We start from the raw sequence: 22,644 nt of genomic DNA, 5'->3' as shown, positions 1-22,644 counted from the left end.
AGTTTGCCGTTGCCATCCCCACGAAAGACCAAAAGGCGAATACGGTTGCCAAAACACTGTGGGAAAACTTCATTGTACAGTATGGTTTTCCAAGTCGCCTTCTCAGTGACCAGGGGAGAGATTTTGAATCCCACACCATCAAGGAGTTGTGCTGTCTGAGAACCACGCCATACCATCCACATGGAAACCCTGTCGAGAGATTTAACAGGACCCTTCTCAGCATGCTTGGGACACTAGAAGACAAGGATAAATATCATTGGAGGGACTTTGTCAAACCGCTAGTCCATGCATACAATTGCACGAAAAATGACACCACAGGCTACTCTCCATATGAATTGTTGTTTGGTAGACAGCCAAGACTACCCATTGATCTGGTTCTAGGCCTTACACCAGACCAAATTGGATTCAAGTCGCATTCGGAGTATGTTAAACATCTTCGACAGTGCCTCCAAGACAGCTATGCACTTGCTTCTGAAAGCTCTAAGAAGATGGGAGAGAAGAATAAAGCCAGGTTTGATAAAAAGATCAGAGCCGCAGAACTTGTTCCCGGAGATAGAGTCCTGGTGAAGAATGTCAATTTAAGAGGAAAACATAAACTTGCGGACAGATGGGAAAAGGAAGTCCATACTGTGGTGAAGAGGATGGGAGATGGCCCAGTGTATGTCGTCAAGCAAGAACAGGGTGAAGGTCCACCCCGTACCCTTCACAGAGACCTTCTTCTGCCCTGCGGCTTTCTACCTTTTACAGATAAAGTCTCAGAACCTGAAACAAACTTACCAACAAGGAGGCTGAGATACAGGGAAGCAGTCTCGCAGCAGACCAGGCACGACAATATTGTTGACCCAGATATGCCCAGCAGTGACGAGGATGAGGATTGCTATCCACAGATCTCCACAAGGTTTCCCCAAAGCATTAGGACAACCACACAGGCCACCCCTCTAGCACATGCCACGGAACTGTTGAACCCAGTCGGGTTGAATCCAAGTCCGTCGGAGTTCTCCCAATCTGATAGTCCACTCCTTAGTGAAGTACCCCATACCCCTGAGTCTGTTCACAATCAGTTACTTGAAAAGAAACCAATTGGGCGTGAGACAGAAGTAGTCACAGATGAATTCTCTCAACCTGTTCGAAGACACTTACCTGAGGGAGAACCCGCATCATCTACTACTGTTGTACCTCAATTTGGACCTATTGAAGGACGTTCACCTGAAAACAACCCACTTGAACCAAAGAGTGCACCGCCCACTGGTGTGACAGATCAGGCTGACCTGTCTGACGGAAACCCGTCTGAGAGCGAACCGATCAGAAGATCTATCAGAGAAAGACATCCCCCTGAGAGACTCTGTTATGGTGAACTAGGAAGGCCTTTAGTCCTAGCCATGGCCTCATTTTTCGGAAGTTTGGGCAGAAATGTCCCTGATTCTTCTAGAGTGCCCTCTGCAAGACCATACAGTGTTTAGACGCATGCAGAGACTGATGCGGTTTAGAGGGGGAGAATGTAACCCACATGATTACATGTACCCTGTGACGTATGTAAGTTCCACGAGTAGCCTCTAGGAGGCACACAAGCTACAGAGTTTAAACCATACAAACAACCGTCAACAATAGAGAAGAGAAATACGGATATTTAGAAATACGGACAACTTTGACTATGGATACTTGAATTATTGATATTTGAACTACGGATATTTGAGCTACAGGACATTTGAACTACGACAAAAAAGATCCCTCCCACTAAGCTTCCTTGGTGAGCCGCTAGCCAAAGCTAAAAAGTAAACTGCTTTCTGTGTTCCATGTAATCATAGCCATTTACGTAGGATATCTTGATTTTATCCAAAGACAGATGATCTCCTGTTGAAGGAAGAAGGAAGACTCTTTTCTCTTGTGTTTTGTACGCTGCTGGAATCCTGGTGAGCTAAGAGTTTAAAATCTTGAAATCTAAAGACTGACAATTTTCCATTGGTTGCTAAGCTAACCCAGCTAAAACGTATATCTATGATCCTTAGCAGTTCCCATATGATTCAGAGCTTTAAAACCAGTCAGGACACCCGGTCCATAGGGTTTATTTGATGTAGGAATGTTAGACATTTTAATATAATAATATGCTTGTTGTTAAAAAAAAACTGTAAGCTCCAGTTGCCACTAGCCACCGAGCCAACTCGGGCTACATGGCATCCATGGAACCCATAGCAGCCAGCTAGACGTGAATTCACGTTGATAGTGCCTCAGCCTGGCTGCGATGACATTGTTTTTAACTGTTCTTACAGCAATAGGCTGTTGTCATTCAGCCGCATATTAGTTATATGTAGGAAATGATTTAATTCTGAGAATTGACTCTAGATTTTGGTATTTTTATTTTGTTTGTAATTGTTTGATAGAGATTGCAATTAATAAGGAATCTGTACAATTTTGTGCAGACTGTTTTTTTTAGTACCCCGAACAACCCCCCTTGCTACACCTTTTGGAACCCTTGGATACCCCCTTTGGATTGCCCCCATCATCGCCCTGGATTTGGATTCATCATCATCGCCTCTACATTAACTTGCCCCTGTGATTGTGGTAGGATCTGGACATTGCACCTTGCACAGATTGGAAGACTGAATCATTCCCCCTTTTCTTTTCTTTATTATTTTCTTTGAGTGCACTCATACTTTATTTTGGATTATTTTCTTTAATTTGTTAGTGTAGAATATGGTTGCATAAGTAATATATTAGAAGGGTATAAAATAGAATATAGATAGATAGACAATAAATAGAATATTAGGAAGAACTTTTAAAAAGTATAATAGAGTAAAATATATATATGTATATATGTGTATAACACATCTCATTTAGTATTGATATTAAAATAACTTTACTTTGAACTGTTGAAATAAATTGTTTTTTTTATTGTAAACTATACCCACGAGTGTGTGTGTTTTCTTTGGGGTGAGTACTAGAATCTGGTCTAGAAAAAAACCTACACCAATCTCCACTGAACTTAGACATTAGACTGTAAACTGTCCCTGCGCAAGCATAGGCCCATTCCCCTGTCGTGCAGGTTACATATGCATTTGTTATTTTCTTTGACATGAATTCTTATGAAAAATATACATTATTGATTTAAATGTACGGCACCTCATGTAAAATATCAGATAGAAGCATATTATGCATACTCTGCATATGCGACTCGTGGCTGGGGGGGGCAGCGTCGGGGCCAGGGATAGTATCAGGGTGGCCGTGGCCACCCCTGGCCAGCCCTTGGGGGCGCCACTGATGCTAGCCGCCGGAGATACGTATCAACGCCTGCTCGCAGAATTCCCTGACCTCACCACACCTACGTTCTCATCAGCGGTGGCCAAGCACGGCGTGGGGCCATCTCCTCATTCCTGCACTCCCACAATAGCCTATTTTTAAATTATTTTATTTAAATATACTGTTAATGTAATTTTCATGCAAAACTTCAACCCGCGGTTAAAAACAAAAAACAAAAAGAAAGAAGCCCAATTACGCGGGAAAACCACGGACCTGGCAACACTGCTTCCGACATGCCTCAGGCTTGGATGAACAGTCGCAAGAGAAGCAAGTCAATACTCTACTGCAGTGGTTCTCAACCTTTTTGGGGTCCTGGACCCCCTGCGTATTTTTGATCTACCCTGAGGACCCCTCCACCTGATCTTGGGGGAGGGGGGTTGCAATTTGATAGAAACAGTAGAAACTGCATTTGAAATTGCAATATAGCATTTATTCACTCTTTGGGGCAAAAATAAGAGCTTTCAGTTATAACTTAGATATAGTTAGCAAAACAGAATTCTTATGCAGTAACTTTCAGATATATGTAACAAAACAGAATATGTATTCAGTAACTTTCAGATATATGTAACAACAGAATTTTTATGCAGTAACTTTTAACAATGCAAACGGGAGCGAGATCTCTTATTAAAATACAATAAATTACACTTGTGAAACAGATGTAATTAGAGAAAAAAAGTCCTGTTACCCTTTATAGTTTAGGTAGATAAAGGTCTCAGTCACATTTGAGTAAAATAATCCTATTTCTATAAATGTCATAGGATCTTTTTTTTAACGATATTTTATTTTCACGGACCTCTTGCCATTACACCACGGACCACTAGGGGTCCGCGGACCCCCGGTTGAGAAACACTGCTCTACTGTATACTATGGGGCCGGAGGCGGAGTCTGTTGTCCGGTGCAGAGATGTAACTGATGATCAACTCAAAGGTGTTGACACAGTCAAAAACGAACTCACCATTTTATCCCCAGACGAAATCTGATATTCGAGCATGCCAGATTCCACAAAAGAGTGCAAGAGAGTGGCGAATCTGTTGATAGCTTCATAAAAGCACTGTATGAATTAATACAACATTGTAAATATGGCACCTTACGAGAAAAGCTCATTAGAGATAGACTGGTAAGGATCAGAAATTATCAGAAAAACTACAGATGGATGAAAAACTCACACTGGACACAGCAAAACGCATGTGCCTCAGAAATGAACACATAAAGAAACAGCAATGCCTCCTTCAAGGTGAAACACACTCAGAGCAGCCAGTGGAGGCAGTTACTATTAGGAAAAATACAACCAGACCCTCCACCAATCAAATGTCCCGCCCCCCCTACTCCAGCAAGAACACAAATGCAACACAAGAACTGCGGCTGGTGTGGCAGGAGTTCCCACAGTAGACAGGCGTGTCCAGCTGTGGATGCCACTTGCAGGAACTGCCAAAAGAGAGGGCATTTTGCAACTGTCTGTAGGTCTAATACAGCAGTGGCAGAAGTGTTACAAGAGGAAGACATGGAAATTGCATTCATTGGATGATGGTCAGGGGCAGCCATGGGTAACCCATATCAACCTGTGTGGCCGCAGCACAGAGTTCAAAATCGACACGGGGGCTGACGTGACTGTGACTCCAGAATGCCTGACCTGCATGCAGCTCCCCCACTGGAAAAGACTAACACAGTGCTCCAGGGACCAAGTCGTACCCCACTGGACGTGTAGGGGAGGTTTTCAGCCACCTTAATGACGTGAGAAGTCCACACAGCAGAATGTGTATGTCATCCGTGGCCTCAGAATGGCCTTACTTGGCCGCCCCGCCATTTCAGCTCTAAACCTGGTGACAAGAGCAGACCTAAACTCAGTCGACACTACCTCCTGCAGCCTAGAACAAGAACTGAAACAGCGCTTCCCCACCCTGTTTGAGGGTATTGGCAGGCTTCAGGGCGATTATCACATAGCCCTCAAACCAGATTCAACACTCTTCACTCTCTCCACGCCCAGACGAGTTTCTCTCCCGCTCATGTCTAGAGTGAAGGATGAACTTACCCGGATGGAAAAGTTGGGCATCATCCCACGAGTGGAAGAGCCCATAGCTTGGTGCGCAGGGATGGTGGTTTTGCCCAAGGCGGATGGCCGGGTGAGGATTTGTGTACATTTCACCAAGTTAAATGAAAACGTCCGCCGAGAATTCCAAATCCTCCCCTGTGTTGAATCCAACGCTGGCTGAAAGATGCCAAAATCTTCACAAAGCTCGACGCACAATCAAGATTTTTGCAAATCCCACTGTCTGTGGAATCTATGCTCCTGATAACTTTAATCACGCCATTTGGCCGCTTCTGCTTCCAGAGGTTGCCTTTTGGAATCAGTTCGGCCCCGGAGCACTTCCAACGGCACATGTCCCAACTTCTAGAGGGTCTGGAAGGGACTCTATGCCACATGGATGATGTCCTTGTATTTGGGGCTACACAGGCCCAACATGATACACGTCTCATGGCAGTGCTCGAGTGCCTCCATCAGATAGGACTCACCCTCAACGCAAAATGTGAGTTCTCAAAGAGGCAGGTGAAGTTCTTGGGCCAGATCATTGATGGAGAGGGCGTCAGAGCCGACCCCGACAAGGTCAGGGCCCTCACCCACATGGCAGAGCTGAGAAACGTAACAGAAGTCCGACGTTTCATGGGCTTGGGGAAATACCTCCCAAACCGTAGCAGAAAAATCGAAGCCACTCAGGGACCTCCTGAACAAAGACACCTCCTGGTACTGGGGCCCACAACAGTGCCAAGCCTTTACGGATATAAAGAATGAGCTGTCGACCCCACCTGGCCTAGCCTTGTATGACTCCAGTATTATGCAGAATATGCATAATATTGTAGCGAATTCGGGGGGCAGTCCGGGAGACCGTCACCACAGCCGGGATGCGAACCCGTGGCTCCCACTCTGCAAGCGACAACGTTAACCAGTCGACTAAAGGGTCCGACCCGTTAGTCAAGGACCAACGTGTCTACTTATCCATGCACGTTACACTACCCCCCTCCTTCGGGAAGCGCGTGGTCGCACCATCCCACTTCTGACACCAATGTAGCGAATTCGGGGGGCAGTCCGGGAGATGGTCGCACCATCCCACTTCTGACACCAATGTAGCGAATTCGGGGGGCAGTCCGGGAGACCGTCACCACAGCCGGGATGCGAACCCGTGGCTCCCACTCCGCAAGCAACAACGTTAACCAGTCGACTTAAGGGTTCGACCCGTTAGTCAAGGGCCAATGTGTCTACTAATCCATGCACGTTACACTATGCTCCTATCTGATATTTTACATCGGGTGCTGTTCATTTAAATCAATAATGTATATTTTTCATAATAATTCGTGTCAAAGAAAATGACAAATGCATAGCCAGGCAGCTAGCCGCTTTTGATCGTCTGTCACTGCGTCACACTCCCTACCTCGTGCACAGTCTGCCTCTGACAGCAGCTGAGCAGCTTCTGTTTCTAGCTAGCTATAGGGGTGCACGACTCAAGTTTTTGGAATCGACTCCGACTCTGGTTTAAAATATGAGAAATGATGGAATCGACTCCATAAATTACATCATATAGAAAGTGTTTTTTGGGTCCGCTACATGCGCCATGGCTCACATATACCCCGTAATGTTTTGTGAGGCAATAAAGCTTATCCAATCAATTATCCCGTCCACTCGTATTTTAAATACTAAAATTGTTTATGTTCAATAATGTATATACATTTTTCGCCAAATAGTGCTCAACAAACCGTTAAAAACGGTTTAGATACAATATTTACCTCATCTATCGTATGTTAGCTTACCAACATCGAGGTGATCTTTAAGAAATCGAAAAACAATATGGTAAGAACAATAAATTTGTAACTTACCCCAATTCATTAACTAAATGATATCTTAAAGATAAATGCTGCTTCATCCTACAGCTGCATTTACCCAAGCGCACCAAAACGCAAGGAACATTGCCTAAATGTACAACCTACTTGTCATACCTAAAGAGCCCACGTGCATTACTCTCATATTAACAATTTTCAACTAGCCTATACAGTATACTACAGCATAATAGAATTCCTGAAATTCAGTCATGGCTTTTGGTTTTGGTGTGCCATCCCAAGATTTTCAGTGACCGCATTTGGCCACCCCTATGAAATATTTCTGGGGGCGCCACTGTCTACTGGCTCCTCGTCTTGCCTGGCATCAAAAGACTTGTTTTACTGAAATCATGCCTTGAGTCTGTGTCGGCATATTGGGTTGAGCCATGCAGCCCCGGTTAACAGGACACTGATGAAAATGATCCTTTCACAGAGCGGGGCTTTTTTTTTTCAAAATCTGGATGGATTCCCGGGACCCTTATTAAATTTGATTGACTGTAAATATGTGGACTTTCACACTATTAAAGGAAAAAACTGTATAATTCTTGTGTGAAAGCACTGAACAAATGTAAACTGGGTGAGAGAATTGACACGGTGTGGAGACAAGAATTGGATGTGGGCAGTGGTGTGAAACCAGTATGGATGCTTTTCCATAAACCACCTGTAAAGAAAAGGACCGGTGATTTACAATGGATTCTTCTACATGGTGCTGTAAATACTTTTTCTGTGAGCAACCCCACAGTTTCAAGTAAATGTCCATTTTGTGGAGAAGTACAGACTGTTTTTACAGCTGCAAAACACCTGGTAACATTTTTAATACCCTGAATGTGTTTTTTTTAAATTTTTTAGACGATTTGTTGAGATGTGGACTAAGATGGCGGCACGAATTCACATTTGCGGCGGCCTCACCCAGTACCAGGCACGTAGCCAGGTAGGTGGTTTTCGTGTCTGAACCCCCCCCCCGAAACCCCACGGCCCGTCTGAAATGGCACCAATAATTATTTAGTTATCGTTTTGATTATTTGTCACCGCCCCTCTAGCCTACTCATACACTGCATCTATCGTGACTGACAGGCGTTAAACCTGTCAGTTAATTTGTTTCCAAACATGATGTATCTTATTGGTCTGTTTCGTAAAACAAATAAAATCACACGCTTTTGATTGGCTCAGGGGTCTGACGAGTCAGCTAAGCAACCTGCCCCTGGTTATGCTAGCTAAATGGTGGATCTATAGTTTGCTTTTCAAAAGCAATGGAGCCGCCGAAAGCTGCCTGTAAATCAGGCAAGAGCAGTGAAGTTAATATTCGTAAAATCAGTGATTTTTTTGTTTCAACGTGTCCCGACTCAAAAAAGAAAAAAAAGAACATTACAGATGATCTGGTCACTAACGTTACCGATTTTCCGGAGCAAGGGGAACATAGGACCCTTTCGGAAAAAAAAGGGTCCCATATTCCCCGTTTTCCCCTAAAAAGGTCCTATAATCCCGGTTGCAATAGACACCGGGGAACATAGAACCCTCTTTTGGAAAAAGGGTCCTATATTCCCCGCTGTTTCCAGGGGAACATAGGACTTTTTTCCAAATAAAGGGTCCTATATTCCCTGCTATTGCCAATCGAGGAACAAACCGGGGAACTTAGAACCCTTTTTGCAAATTATTTCCTTAACGGGTCCAAAATAATAAAAACTGGGGTCATGGCTGAGTTGTAGGCTACGACAATCTATTCCTCCGCTGATTAAATTAGGCCGTATTACCATTGTTGGCTGTTGCATATCACAGGCCACCTTGAGTGCGTATCCAAATTCGGCCTAGAGGAGGCTGTAATCTGCTTTATTGTTAGTTCTTACCAATATTTACTGCAGTAGGCCTAGTTAGTTGGCTGTCCGGCTCAGCATGGACAGTCGGCAATCAACGCAAGTTTGTCTTGCACTAGGCCCGCCTACCAGTAGCCATTTCCACCTTCGCTCAAAGTTCAATTTGCACAGCACTGGACACTTCAGCCACTTTCTTGTTACTTTGCAGTTCGTTTTCCATATTAAATCACTTGGCAGACTTTCTTTCAAAAAGACTTTAATGATGAACTTTTTAGGCAGAGAACTTAGACCAGGACTTGGAATTTATGACCAGCACAAAGTATCCATCAACGGGGGCCGCCTACCTTACACAATAGGCTAATTGCCTAATAATAATAATATGTGCTTCTCAAAAAACTAAAGGCTTGTGGAGGTGCTAAACCAAAAACATGAATCAAAGACGAACATCAGAGGATGTAAGGTAACACTCACCAAATGGTAAAAAAATAACAGAGGCAGTCCTCTATTTCACCATTTTATTGTTTGGCATCAGTCATTACGGTTTCTGAAGAAGACCACCCGGCCAAGTTAATGACTGATGCCAAACAATGAAATGGTAAAATAGAGATTTGTGTCTTTTTTTTCATTTGATGAGTGCTACCTTACATCCTTTGATGTTCTTCTTTATTAATAATAATAATAGTTATAGTAATAATATCAATAATAATAATGATAATAATAGCCTAATTATAAAAGAGGCCTGATAACAAATAACAGGCATAATACTATCAATAGTAACACTGATAATAGGCTATTAATAACAAAATGCTTGTAGTAAAAGCTTGGCTGAAAAAGGGTTGGTCTATGGCAGAAGCCCCCCAGAAAACGCATGGTCTAAAACAAAAATCTCCAAGGCCTAACGTTAAGGCTTTTTTCTTCTTCAAAAAAGCAAAATGAGTAGTCCTAGTCCATTAGGCTACTCAACAAAGACGGCCTAAAACCCTGGATTTGACGTTGCCGACGCTGCAGGACCCTTTGCGCATTATAGATCCTTCTGATTGGGACTGTTGGCTCCCTCGCAACTTCTGCAATCACCCCCTGTCGGAATTCTGCACGGTGCACCATTTCTCCGTCAGGGGGATGCACGTTTTCCCCAACATCGTGCACAACAATGTTAGCATCCACGTCCTCCACTTCAAATCTATTTGTGATCAGTGGCACTCTACATTTCCACCTCCAGCACCTCCATCTAATGGTGTCTTGATTGGTGCGGTGCTTCTGATATGTGAAGTTCTCATGTACCAACACTTTGCCCCCTCGATCACCATCCATAACTATCGCCATTGTTTGTCTTCTTGTAGGCTAGTAAGCACATGACAGTGAGTCCACGAGTTATCGCCGATAACAACCGATTGTTGCAAGTTGATGGGCGGTTTAGACATTGGTGAATTTTGATCATGTGGTTTAGAACGCCAGGAAACTTGCGTGCACATCCACGACAAGTTTTAAATATTTCCAAACTCGAAATCATGTGTGCATTTGGCTATTTATAAATTATTTTTCGAATAATATGTGTTTTGTGATTCAGCTTTAGCGTTGTTGATTAGCCTTTCATATTTTGTCAAAAAGGCGTATTCATTAGCATCTTAGAATCTTAAGAGACCAGGCAGATATTGTTATTACCATGCTATATTAGCCTACTTTATAATTATAAATATTTCGATTATCCAATTTTTAGCATTTCTAATATAAGGCTATATTGTTATCATCATCATTAGGCTATTATCATTACAATTATGATGCTTAAAGGGCCTTACTGAGCAGATGGTTTCTATCTAATATCTGTCAGATGCTTTGGGAACGACGGCTTTCTAGGGAACATAGAAGAAGTGGGTCGGAATTGACCTATTGTCGGTATCAGGCAGCTTTCGCAGGAGTCTATCCCTGGTACAATGCGCTAGACCTCTGGGAGATGGACTGCTGAGGACGGAACACCTATCCTCAGCTCCCAGCACTTCTCGCACAATGTGCTACTCATACGCTGAGTTGGCGGCACCCGGGATCGAACTCACGACTGTTCTGCTCGCGCACCAGAACCTGACCCGTGTGGCGAAACCCAAGACAGACAGACACGAGATGACTTCAAAATCTACAAAGGGAGGTTTTATTGTGGGAGGGAAATGTATGGTGAAAAAAAGGCGTTCTGTTAGTGGGATGTGTGAATAAACTATGTGTGGTGTCCCGTGGTTTGCGTGTATAACTATGTGTGAGTGTTTTTAGCCTATGTGTGGTGCGGTATGTAAATGACCAGGAGGTGTTGAAAAAAATGTGCGTGCACCTGGCGAGAAAGTCCAGTCCGTGATCCAAGAGGGGTTGTCCGAGAAAGTCCAGGTCCGAGATCCGGGAAGTCGAATCCGAAAGGAGGGGTCCAGATAGAGGGACAAGGGGGGAGATCGCAGGAGAGGTCCGGGGAGAAACGTGAAGGACGCGGGGAGCCGTGGAAATCGCGGAGGGAGAGTCGCAGGGTTCAGTACGTCGAAGCACTGAGAGACGTTCTGGGAGGCTTCTTGTAGAAGGCTGCCTGATTGCCACAGGTGTGCCTGATGGATAATGGCAAACACCTGGTGCAGTGCAGCGCTCGTCTCCTCAGAGCGCGAGCCGAGCGCTCGGATGTTTCCGGCACGTCCGAGCTGGGGGAGTGGCTTGAACGTGCCGGGGAGGCAGCTCGGGGCGGTGTAACCACAACGACCTTGCGATCCATAGGCAAGAGCTCTACCGACTGAGCTATGCCCGGCTACAATTGCCCAAGGAACATAGGCTTACTATATTAGATTCAGACACAGACGAGCCAGCTCACCTCCTCGGCGAGGCGCATTTTCCTCGATGAGTGACACATTTCACGCATAAATATCAGAGAACTACCGGGGTGGGTTATGCGCCCAAATATAGGCTATAGCCTAATAAGTTGAAATTGGTTTAGTGTCGAAAGTTTCCACATACTTTAGCCAACCTGGACTTTGTGAATTCGTTTTTGTGATATAAAAATAGAAATCGTATGATTCATTGTCTTCTTAATAATCTGCCCTAAATAATGCATTATTGAAAATGCACTTTTTGCGCCAAACAGCGTCAAACCTGCTGACCGGGGAACATAGGACCTTTCTTTATAAATAGGGTCCTATGTTCCCCGGGTGCCCTAGGGGAACATAGGACCCTTTTTATACAGAAAGGTCCTATGTTCCCCTGCACATACAAAACGGGGAACATAGGACCCTTTTGGGGAAAAGTGGGGAATATAGGGCCCTCTGTATACAAAAAGGTCCGATATTCCCCGGTCTCATACAAAGCGGGGAACATAGGACCCGGAGACTATAGGACCCGGGGACTATAGGGAGGACCCCGTGTTAGCAGACCCACTGCCCTCCTCGGAAACGGAGCCAGAGTTAGCAGACCCGCCGTCCTCTACCTCGGAAACGTTTTCACATGACTTTGTGGATTATATTGGTGGGAAAATATCAGACAAACAGGGAAGAGAAATATACTCACTGGACTGGACGGCCAATATCGGACAAACATTCCCTACAAAACTAGGAGGTAAACTACGTTTCCAACGTCATTGGATTGACCAGTTTAGCTGGCTAGTATACTCAACAAGGTCCGACGGTTGTTTTTGTAAGCACTGTGTTGCGTTTGCAGTCGAGCATGTGGGCAAGGGAGGGCACAGAAAAGATTGCAAGCTAATTAATGTCCACTTCTCAGACTGGAAACATGCTTTAGAGCCGTTCAAAGACTGTGCACAAAAGGCATATCACAAGGATGCATGTTTGAAAGCGGACAATTTCCAAATGGTTCTCAACAATAAAATGGATGCAATTTCACTGAGGCTAGATTCTGAGAGCAAAAAGCGAGTCCGAGAAAAACTCAAAAGCATCATTGCAACGTTGATTTTTTGCGGTCGCCAAGAACTCGCCCTGAGAGGTGATATTGATTCAGGACCAGTGACATTGAATGAGCCAACTCACAATGACGGAAATTTCAGGGCTTTACTCAGGTTTAGGGCTACATCTGGCGACACAGTACTGTTACAACACTTGAGTAAATGTGCAGCAAATGCTAGCTACTGCAGTCCTGATGTACAAAATGAAATAATCAGCATAATTGGAGATGTGATAACAAACAAACTGGTGCAGAAAGTAAACTCCGCGCAGTGTTTCGCTGTGTTTGCAGATGAAATGAAAGATGTTTCAGGGCGGGAGCAGCTTTCTGTCTGTGTCAGATACGTGGACCAGCATGACAGCCAATATAGCATCAGAGAGGAGTTTTTGTCCTTTGTTGATATCGAGAAGTTAACCGGGGAGGCAGTCGCCAATTCAATCGAAAGTCAGTTGACAAATGCAGGCGTTGATTTACAGTTTTTACGTGGCCAGGGATACGACGGCGCATCTGCCATGAGTGTCAGTTTAAATGGTGCCCAAGCTAAAATCAAAGAGAAGCACAAGCAAGCAGTTTATGTGTACTGTGCCAGCCACAGTTTGAATTTGGTCCTAAACAAGTGCTGCACTGTACAAATGGTGCGAAATTGCTTTGGAATTGTCTCGGAAATCTGCACTTTTTTCCATGATTGGGCTTTGCGGTCTGCATGCAGTCTGCGACACGAGACGGAGCGTCTTTTACCCGACTGCAAGAAAACGCGACTGACGAAGTTGTGTGAAACGAGATGGGTCGAACGCCACGACGCAATATTTACATTCAACGAGCTTTTAGACCCTGTGCGATCCAGCCTGCAGAAAATCAGTGAAACCTTCACAGGAGACACATCTGTCAAAGCCACTCAGCTCTTTAATTCAATTGACAATGCAGAATTCATGCTGTCCATGAATGTGAGTGAGAAGATGCTTGCAAAAACCTACCACCTGTCCACCTTCCTTCAGAAGGAAAATTGTGACTTGGTGAGTTGCGTTTCAGCTGCTGATGCTGTTATTAAGCAGGTAGATGAGATGAGGGCTAACTCTGAGATGGAGTTCAGGCAGATTTTCCAAAAGACTTCTTCCCAAGCAGCCAAGTATGGGGTTGAATTTCGACCACGAAGAGGCATGGACTGCAATGAGGATCCATTGAAGGCCTGTGAAAATCACTACCGGCAAAAGCTTTTCATAGTCATGCTTGACTTTTATTCATCACAGATGAAGGAACGCTTCAGCAAACACAGAAATGTGATTTCCAACCTCTGCTCCTTACTGCCATCCAAGGTCAGCATGCTGAACGACAGCTCAGCTCAAGCGCTCTCCAACCTGTATCCTGATGAAGTGTCACAGCATCTGGAAGTTGTAAAGTCAGAAATAGACACCTGGCGGGATAAATGGAAAGATGCAACTTATGTTCCACAAAATGCCATTGAGGCATTAAATGCCTGTAACAGTGAATTGTTTCCAAGCATCTTCAAGCTTCTCCGCGTTTTGACCCCGCTTCCTGTCACGAGTGCCCATGTCGAGAGAAGTTTTTCCCGTCTGGGAAGGATCAAGGACAAAATGCGCAGTACAATGACGGAAAGACGGCTTAATGGACTGACATTGCTCTCGGAGCACAGAGACATTGTGGTGACTCCGGAAGAGGTACTGGACATCTTTTGCAGACAAAAAAGACGATTGGACCTGCTTTTATAAGGTAAGAGCCACTTTTATTTATTAATGCATTGATGATTATCTATGGGCCATTAATACGTTGACATTTACCGTACGGTTGGGTATTAGGCTATAGTATACAGTGTGGGAATGTTATTTACCGGTAGCTTTCGGCAGTGTTGCCCGACCCCCCCCCCCCAAATATGTTTCTGGCTACGGGCCTGCCCAGTACCATCTATGCAGTGTCTTTGTCTACGTCTGCGTCGTTATGAGGAGTGTGGGGGGGTGTGTCGAGGGTGTCTGGCTGGGGGAGCTGGCGCTGGGGGAGCTTGGTCTGCTTCGTCCGGTGGGCCCAGGGACTACGGCCCTTGCCTGGAGCTGCGCCCAAGGAGGAAACGTCGAGAGCGTTCTGACAGGACGTGGAAGCGGGGCGGGCTGAGCTAACTGCTAGCCCATGCAGACCAACAGTTCCGACAGTCGTCCTGACTGTCACTGGACGGTTAATTTTTTGTTTAATTTGGATATGTGTGTTCTTGTACTTTTTGGATGTGTCTTTGTCCTTTTGTTGTAATGCTGGGGGACACGGCATTTAATTTAATTTCATGTACGTAAGTCCATGAAGTGAAATGACAAAGTGTTCCTGATTCCTGAGATTGTCTTCATTTTGGGAGATGGCTACAAAAAAAATCTGACGTCTGTATGTGGCAACTGCTACATCTGGTAGTAGCCGGAAGAACTTACAGTTTTCATGTCACTGGTCTGGGTTAATTTTTAGATTTTTTAAAGGCATGAGTACCATGAGGGATGTTTATCAAAAGTGGTGCTATAATGATGCAATATGTTCTGTTGCAGGTGATGAATTAATATTTAATGCCATTTTTAAGTAGGTGATGAAATTGTTGTGGTTTTAACCATACTGTACAGTACTTTCTTGTCGTGGAAAACATGTTTAGATATTTTTCCCTCCTCTAATGCCCGTAAGCACGGCTGAGCTAGCCAGTCCTACAATTTGTGCAATGAGATAGGAACTACAGCTTTCACTATGGTCTACTGTGTTCTGGGAATGCAGAGAAAATGCTCGATTAGCTCATTTCTATTCAGTGAGTGTAATAACAGGGCAAAATAAACTGGGGAGTGGCTCAAATCACCAGACTGAGAAACTTCAACAAATAGTTGTTTATGTTCAATCAAAGCATTTTTTTTCAAGGGAAAAAAAACAGCTTGGTATTGTGACCTTTCCCAGGTATGTTGTTGACACGTTGAGTGTGAAGTAATTTCTCACTATGGAGCATTGTAAAAACTCAACATGCATGTGTGTGTGTATGCTCATGTGTGTTTGAATGTGCACATGTACAGTCACGTGTGCGTGTGTTGCTAAGAGAACTGATGTGAATCTGTTCAGGGGACAGGGATGACTTCATCATTACCTCACACTGCTCTGCTAGAGGACGTTATCAAAAACATGTGGCTCCGCTCTTCTAACATAGAAAATGGATTGAGTCTTGGACTCCAATGTGTTTCCTTTATCAAAAGATGTGTGTGTGTGTGTGTGTGTGTGTGTGTGTGTGTGCTTGAGAAAGAGAAGGGAGGAGAGAGAGAGAGAGAGCAGCTTTGTATTTATTTAAGAATTTATTCTCTTTCTCTCTCTGGGATTTGATTTCAAGTATCATTCATTTGTCACCAATTTGCTCTAGCCTATGAGTTCTTCAGGGTTTTGTTGGGCAGGTTGAGGGTCCACTTGGTTTCGGCTCATACGCCATGCCTACATTTTTGAGTATGTGTCTGTTCTACCTAGGGAACACAGATCAGAACATTTACAAGAAAAGTGTTAAATTATGGCATTTCTACACATTCAAAACATTTTTGATTGAATTTGACTGGCACTAGGGATCCACTTCTGGAAAGTTTATCTGAAAACATATATGACAGTTTCTTAAGTAACTCAACTCTATAGTAGTAACCCTAACTCTATAGCAGTGGTCTTAACTCTAGAGTAGTGGTCTTAACTCTATAGTAGTGGTCTTAACTCTATAGCAGTGGTCTTAAACTCCGGTGATGTCAGAATGAGTGCAGGCCCTCAACCTGTCAAAATGCTATAAAAGGGTTTTCCCCAGATGATGAAGCTACACCATTCTCATCCTGCTTCACTTTACTGGGTGATGTGGCGGACAGTGCGTAACACTCTAACAGTGGACCAAGAAGAGAAGAGTTAGGGGGAGAATTGTGGTTCTTCTGTGTCCGGGGCAAATAAAATAGTCTTGAATTTTGAATTGAAATAACTTGTTAGGTTTAAGTAAGGGGGTCCTGAGTAACAAACAGTTATTCATCCACAGAATTGTTTCATGCATGATTTCTTTACACACTGCATAACATGTTTTTGTGTATTTGAGATGTGAGTTTTAGTTTAGATTCTCTATTTTTGTAGTGTGATCACTCTTTCTGCTGGGGCTATTTCATGCTATTGTCCAACCACAGCCAGCAAACTGTTTGATGTGAGCCATGTGTGGGTTGAATGTCTACAGTCTAGTGTCTCCTGGTTGCCAGAGCCAGAGGTCCCAGCAGGGTGGAGTCTGAATAACCTCATTATACACATGTGGGAAGATGATTTACTAAAGGGTTGTGGCCTGACTTGGAACTCAGTGGACTTCTCTCCAACCGGGTAGGTGTTTGGGTGTGTGTAGGTGTTTGTGTCTGTGTGTGTTTGTGTCTGCATGTGCGTTGCCTTCATGTCATGCAAGTGCTTTTTCTTTTGCTGCCTAGCAGGCCATCAGTGGATTTGCCCAAGGCGATAGTGTGGATAGGAGTGCATTGGCCATGGCAACAGAATCAGCCTCCAACCATGGGATAGCGGGAGGTGCCAAATTTTGAGGAGAGTGAGCTTTTGAAGCTAAGAGTGGCTGGTTTGATCCCCTGGCCAGACTCCTTATTAAAGCTTTTCTGTTAGGGTCAGACTGAAGGCCTCATGAAGTCCTGCCTGAAAATGCCCTGCGGACATGTGCATGTCTAGACCAGACTATCACACAGTTAATCTCATTTCAATGTAGCTGAGGCAAACAATGAGATGGAATGTACCATATTTTAGAAAAAGATGATCTTTTTTTATTGTATTGATTATGATCACAATAATAATCATTCTCTTTAGACCATACTTTTCTAAACAAAATTATAAAGTGCATTGCAGGCAACAAATACAGTGAAACAACCAGAAAATAATGACATGGGGTAAACTAATTTAGAGTAAAATACATTAAACAAATACAAAATTGTATGAATAAAATGATGCGTCTGTGTGCCCACAAAATTTCATGAGAAACCACTTGACTGTTTTTGAGATCTCTTGCTGAAATTCAGACGAACTAGGGCAAAAACGTGACACTCTTGGCAGATGTAATAACTGAGATGTAAGAATAAGTTTGAAGAGGCACTGCAATCTTACAAATCCGCTGTGGGGGGACAGCTTGGATTCAGCGTTCAACACCATGACGAGAGTAAGACGATCTTAAACGAAGTACAGTTTGCAAGCATGGCTTTGCCACTGTCGGCTACAAGTGGAAACACTTCTCAACTGATATCTCATTTACGTCACAATCACCTGGCTGTATCGTATGCAGGCGGAGCAAGGAGAGTCCACTCGGTAGCAAAAACACAACAACATCTCGGTGCTGCTGTCCAACAACAATTTGCGACAAATTCATAATGAAAAAACAAAGAAATGTAAACTACTAATAAGACACGTTAGCCCCTAGCTAAAGGGTCTGACCCTTTAGCCGAGCGGTTAGTGATGTCGCCTTGTGGTGCAGTACTCCCTGTATCGAATCCCGCACCGGGCAAGAAAATAACCGGTTACAGAAATAACAAAAGCAATGGGAGTGTTTATCGGCAAAGATTTGCAGCTGCATTCGGTGGTTACTGACTCTGGATTTCATCACCTGATGAAAAAAAATTAACCCATTGCAATGTTCCCCTCCCGCACACATTTCCACAGCAAAGCAATTCCTAAACTATATGAAACCTCACAGGGAGAAATTGAAAACAAATTGAGACAGACAACCTATGTAGAACCTCAACATAAAAGAACAGATGATGTTGCACTTCATGCACTTCTTTATACAAGTTTGTACTCTGCTTATTCAAAATATAGAAGGCAAAGCACCTACAGGTCATCAATGATAGGGAGCACTTTTAATTTTAATGTTTTTCTCCCCTTGATTTCAGGTTCGTAACATTGAGGTGGTCTAGCGGCGGCCTCGCCTGGCGTTGATTGTGTTTTTGGTGTCGTCGTGTGGACTGCGAGGTTTGTCGAAGGTGACCGGCTGAGAGAGCTACCGTTGGATCGGCGAGGGGAGCCTGGTCTGCTGCCTCCGGTGGGCCCAAGGACCACGGCCCTGCCTGGAGCTGCACCCAAAGAGGAAACACCGGGTGCGGTCTGGCAGGATGCAGAAGCAGGGGAGGGTAAGGTAACTGCTAGTCCATGCATGGGCTAGCCGTCATCCTGGCTAGCGTTCGCTCTCCTGGACAGTGATTCTTTTTTCTTTTTTTTAAATATATGTTGGATATGTGCTTTTGCAGTTTATGCAGGGTTTTTTTTTTGAGTTTGGATATATGTGTTCTTGTAGGTTTTGGATATGTGTTGTGTGTTGCACTGCTGTGGGCTGGGGGAAATGATATGTCGATTCATTTCATGTTCTCGGTGAAATGACAAATAAATGTTCCTGATTCCCGATTCCTGATTTGTTCAGTGAGAACAGAGACGGGTCCATGAGGTAGTCTGACTTGTGTTTCTCCAGATAGATAGTACAATACTCTGTGTCTTGTCTGTGTATTCTACAATACTTATGTCTTTTATGTCTTTTTACAATATGTATATGATAATACCATATGATTATATATAATCTTAAAACAGTATATATAACCAGTCAATCTTCGTTCCAACCCTCACCTATAGTCAGTCATGAGTTTTGGGTAGTGACCGAAAGGGTGAGATCGCGGATACAAGCAACTGAAATTAGCTTCCTCCGTAGGGTGTCTGGGCTCAGCCTAAGAGATAGGGTGAGGAACTCGGACATCTGGAGGGAACTCGGAATAGAGCCGCTGCTCCTTCGCATCGAAAGGAGCCAGTTGAGGTGGTTCGGGCATCTGATTAGGATGCCTCCTGGGTACCTTCCTTTGGAGGTTTTTTGGGCACGTCCAACTGGGAGGAGACCCCAAGGTAGACCTAGAAGTCACTGGAGGGACTATATGTCGAATCTGGCCGGAGAACGCCTTGGGATCCCCCAGGAGGAGCTGGAGGGCTTTGCCGGGGAGAGGGACATCTGGATAATAATAATAATAATAATAACCATCGACCACTTTGTCTCAGGCTGCCCGGAACTGGCAAAGACCGTGTGTACAGGCACAACAATGCAGCAGCATGCCTGCACTGGAAGATTTGCAGGAGTTAGGAGATCAAGACGACTGAGAAATGATACAAACATCAGCCAAAAACGGTCACTGAAAACAATGATGTCACCATCGTCTGGGACATGCCCATCCACACTGACAGAGAGATAAAAGCCAACAAGCCCGACATCGTTATCAAGGACAGTAAGCAAAACAGGTGCATGCTCATCGACATGGCAATACCATCCGGAAAAAAAACACCTCAGTGAAAGTCAGAGAAGCTGACCAAGTACAAAGACCTGGGGAATGAAGACTGAAACAACACCAGTGGTCATCGGAGCTCTAGGACTCATGAAGAAGGGAATGGAAAAGTTCACAAACCATATCCCAGTAAACATCAACATCAGCACAGTCCAGAAACTCGCCCTACTCGGAACAGCCCACATATTACGATGAGTACTGTCAATCAAGTGACATTTGCCCTATAGTGCCTCAGGTCCATAGTTTGGACCCGGCTCTACAGAATGTAAAACAGAAAACGTGAAAGAAATAATAATAACAATAATAATAATAATAATAATAATATACACAATATATTAATATATAATAACATATGTATTATATCATATATAATATTATATATAATATCCCCCCCAACCCCATCCATGATCCAGATTGACAATAGTTGTGTGGTCTGGGTCAGTTAGCCTCGCCTGTATGCCATTCCCTGATTTGGCTTGCCATTTCTGCCTCTGCTTTGCTCACCTGTCCCCCATTACGTGATTGGCTTGCCATGTCTGTTCCTGCCCCTGCGTTGCTCTCGTGTTCCCCATTCCCTTGTTTGACTTGTCATTTCTGTCCCTGTCCTGCCTTGCTCACCTGTTCCCCATACCATGATTGGCTCTCCAGCAGTTATATATTCCCCCTGGTTGCACTAGCGCACTGTCAGATCATTACGCTGACTTTTGGTAGCCGGATGCTTCACGCCCTGTCTCGAACCTTCCTTGCTGTCTATATATACATTCCTGTTTTTGTAACTCTGTTTGCTTTCAGTGGCGTGTCGTGACTTCTCCACTAGGTGGGGCTGCTTTGAATCCAGCACGTCAGAATTATATTTTTTCTTGACACACAGGAGTCTAGTCCCCTAGGATACATCATTTAATGATTTTTTTTAAGAAACATACATAAGTCTACTTCCAAACATCTAATCCATTTCAGAAATAAAAACAAATAGCATATATTAAACAACAGAACTCGTTTATTTTTCCGTTTGCCTGTCATTGTCTGACACTATATTTCATTTATGTAATGTAGGCTTGATAACATGCATTAATTGAATTAGACAATTAAATTAAAATGATAGGCTATTAGAGATTTTTTTGCATTTGAAACAGTTATTCTATATAAGCCACAACTAATCAAATTTTGAATTTCACAAAGCAATCAAATTTCCACCCATAAACATCATTCACAGCCATATAAATCTCATTAAATTAATAGCGCAAATGCGGAAAAGTTTCCAACAAATAGACGTACATATTGTGCACAGAAAGTGTTCCATATAAAATAATTAATGAGAAAAAAACTAAACTATCTTAATGTAGCCCTTGGCTCTGCAGGCCGGCTCCCTAGCTCTGTATTTTTGCCGCCTCCCTGGCCTCCTCTGCGTTGTGGTTTTTTGATTGGTGTGGTTGGAGTGAGGAGAAAACGGACAGGAGTCGGCGTTCTTTGGTCCGAGCAGCGCAGAATTTATTTTCTCTAGGCTGTCTTTCGTCACATTTAACATATCAAAAACTACTACTACTTTCGGCTGCTCCCGTTAGGGGTCGCCACAGCGGATCATCCGTTTCCATTTCTTCCTGTCTTCTGTGTCTTCCTCTGTCACACCAGCCACCTGCATGTCTTCCCTCACCACATCCATAAACCTCCTCTTTGGCCTTCCTCTTCTCCTCTTCCCTGGCAGCTCCATATTCAGCATCCTTCTCCCAATATACTCAGCATCTCTCCTCCACACATGTCCAAGCCATCTCAATCTTGCCTCTCTTGCTTTGTCTCCAAACCGTCCAACCTGAGCGGTCCCTCTAATATAATCGTTCCTAATCCTGTCCTTCTTCGTTACTCCCAGTGAAAATCTTAGCATCTTCATCTCTGCCACCTCCAGCTCCGCCTCCTGTCTTTTCGTCAGTGCCACTGTCTCCAAACCATATAACATAGCTGGTCTCACTACCATCTTGTAAACTTTCCCTTTAACTCTTGCTGATACCCTTCTGTCGCAAATCACTCCTGACACACTTCTCCACCCACTCCAACCTGCCTGCACTCTCTTTTTCACCTCTCTACTGCACTCCCCGTAACTTTGGACAGTTGACCCCAAGTATTTAAACTCAAATGCCTTTGTCACCTCCACTCCTTGCATCCTGACCATTCCACTGTCCTCTCTCTCATTCACGCATAGGTATTCCGTCTTGCTCCCTCTGACTTTCATTCCTCTTCTCTCCAGTGCATACCTCCACCTCTCCAGGCTCTCCTCAACCTGCACCCTACTCTCGCTACAGATCACAATGTCATCCGCGAACATCATCGTCCATGGAGACTCCTGCCTGATCTTGTCCGTCAACCTGTCCATCACCATTGCAAACAAGAAAGGGCTAAGAGCTGATCCTTGATGTAATCCCACCTCCACCTTGAACCCA

At 44.1% G+C, this 22,644-nt stretch overlaps 1 long non-coding RNA gene across 1 annotated transcript in view; it reads left to right on the top strand.

Moving 5' to 3' along the window:
• The window catches only part of LOC130113493 (uncharacterized), a 90,884-nt gene extending 71,738 nt beyond the window's left edge, over positions 1-19,146 (top strand). Inside the window, exon 3 of the long non-coding RNA XR_008810300.1 lies at positions 18,788-19,146. This is a non-coding gene — a long non-coding RNA (uncharacterized LOC130113493). The remainder of the gene's footprint in view (positions 1-18,787) is intronic.
• The last annotated feature ends 3,498 nt before the right edge of the window (positions 19,147-22,644 follow it).

Source organism: Lampris incognitus, chromosome 5 (assembly GCF_029633865.1).
Source record: "Lampris incognitus isolate fLamInc1 chromosome 5, fLamInc1.hap2, whole genome shotgun sequence".
NCBI classification, from domain to species: Eukaryota; Metazoa; Chordata; class Actinopteri; order Lampriformes; family Lampridae; genus Lampris; species Lampris incognitus.
This window is presented reverse-complemented; position numbering and strand designations above follow the sequence as displayed.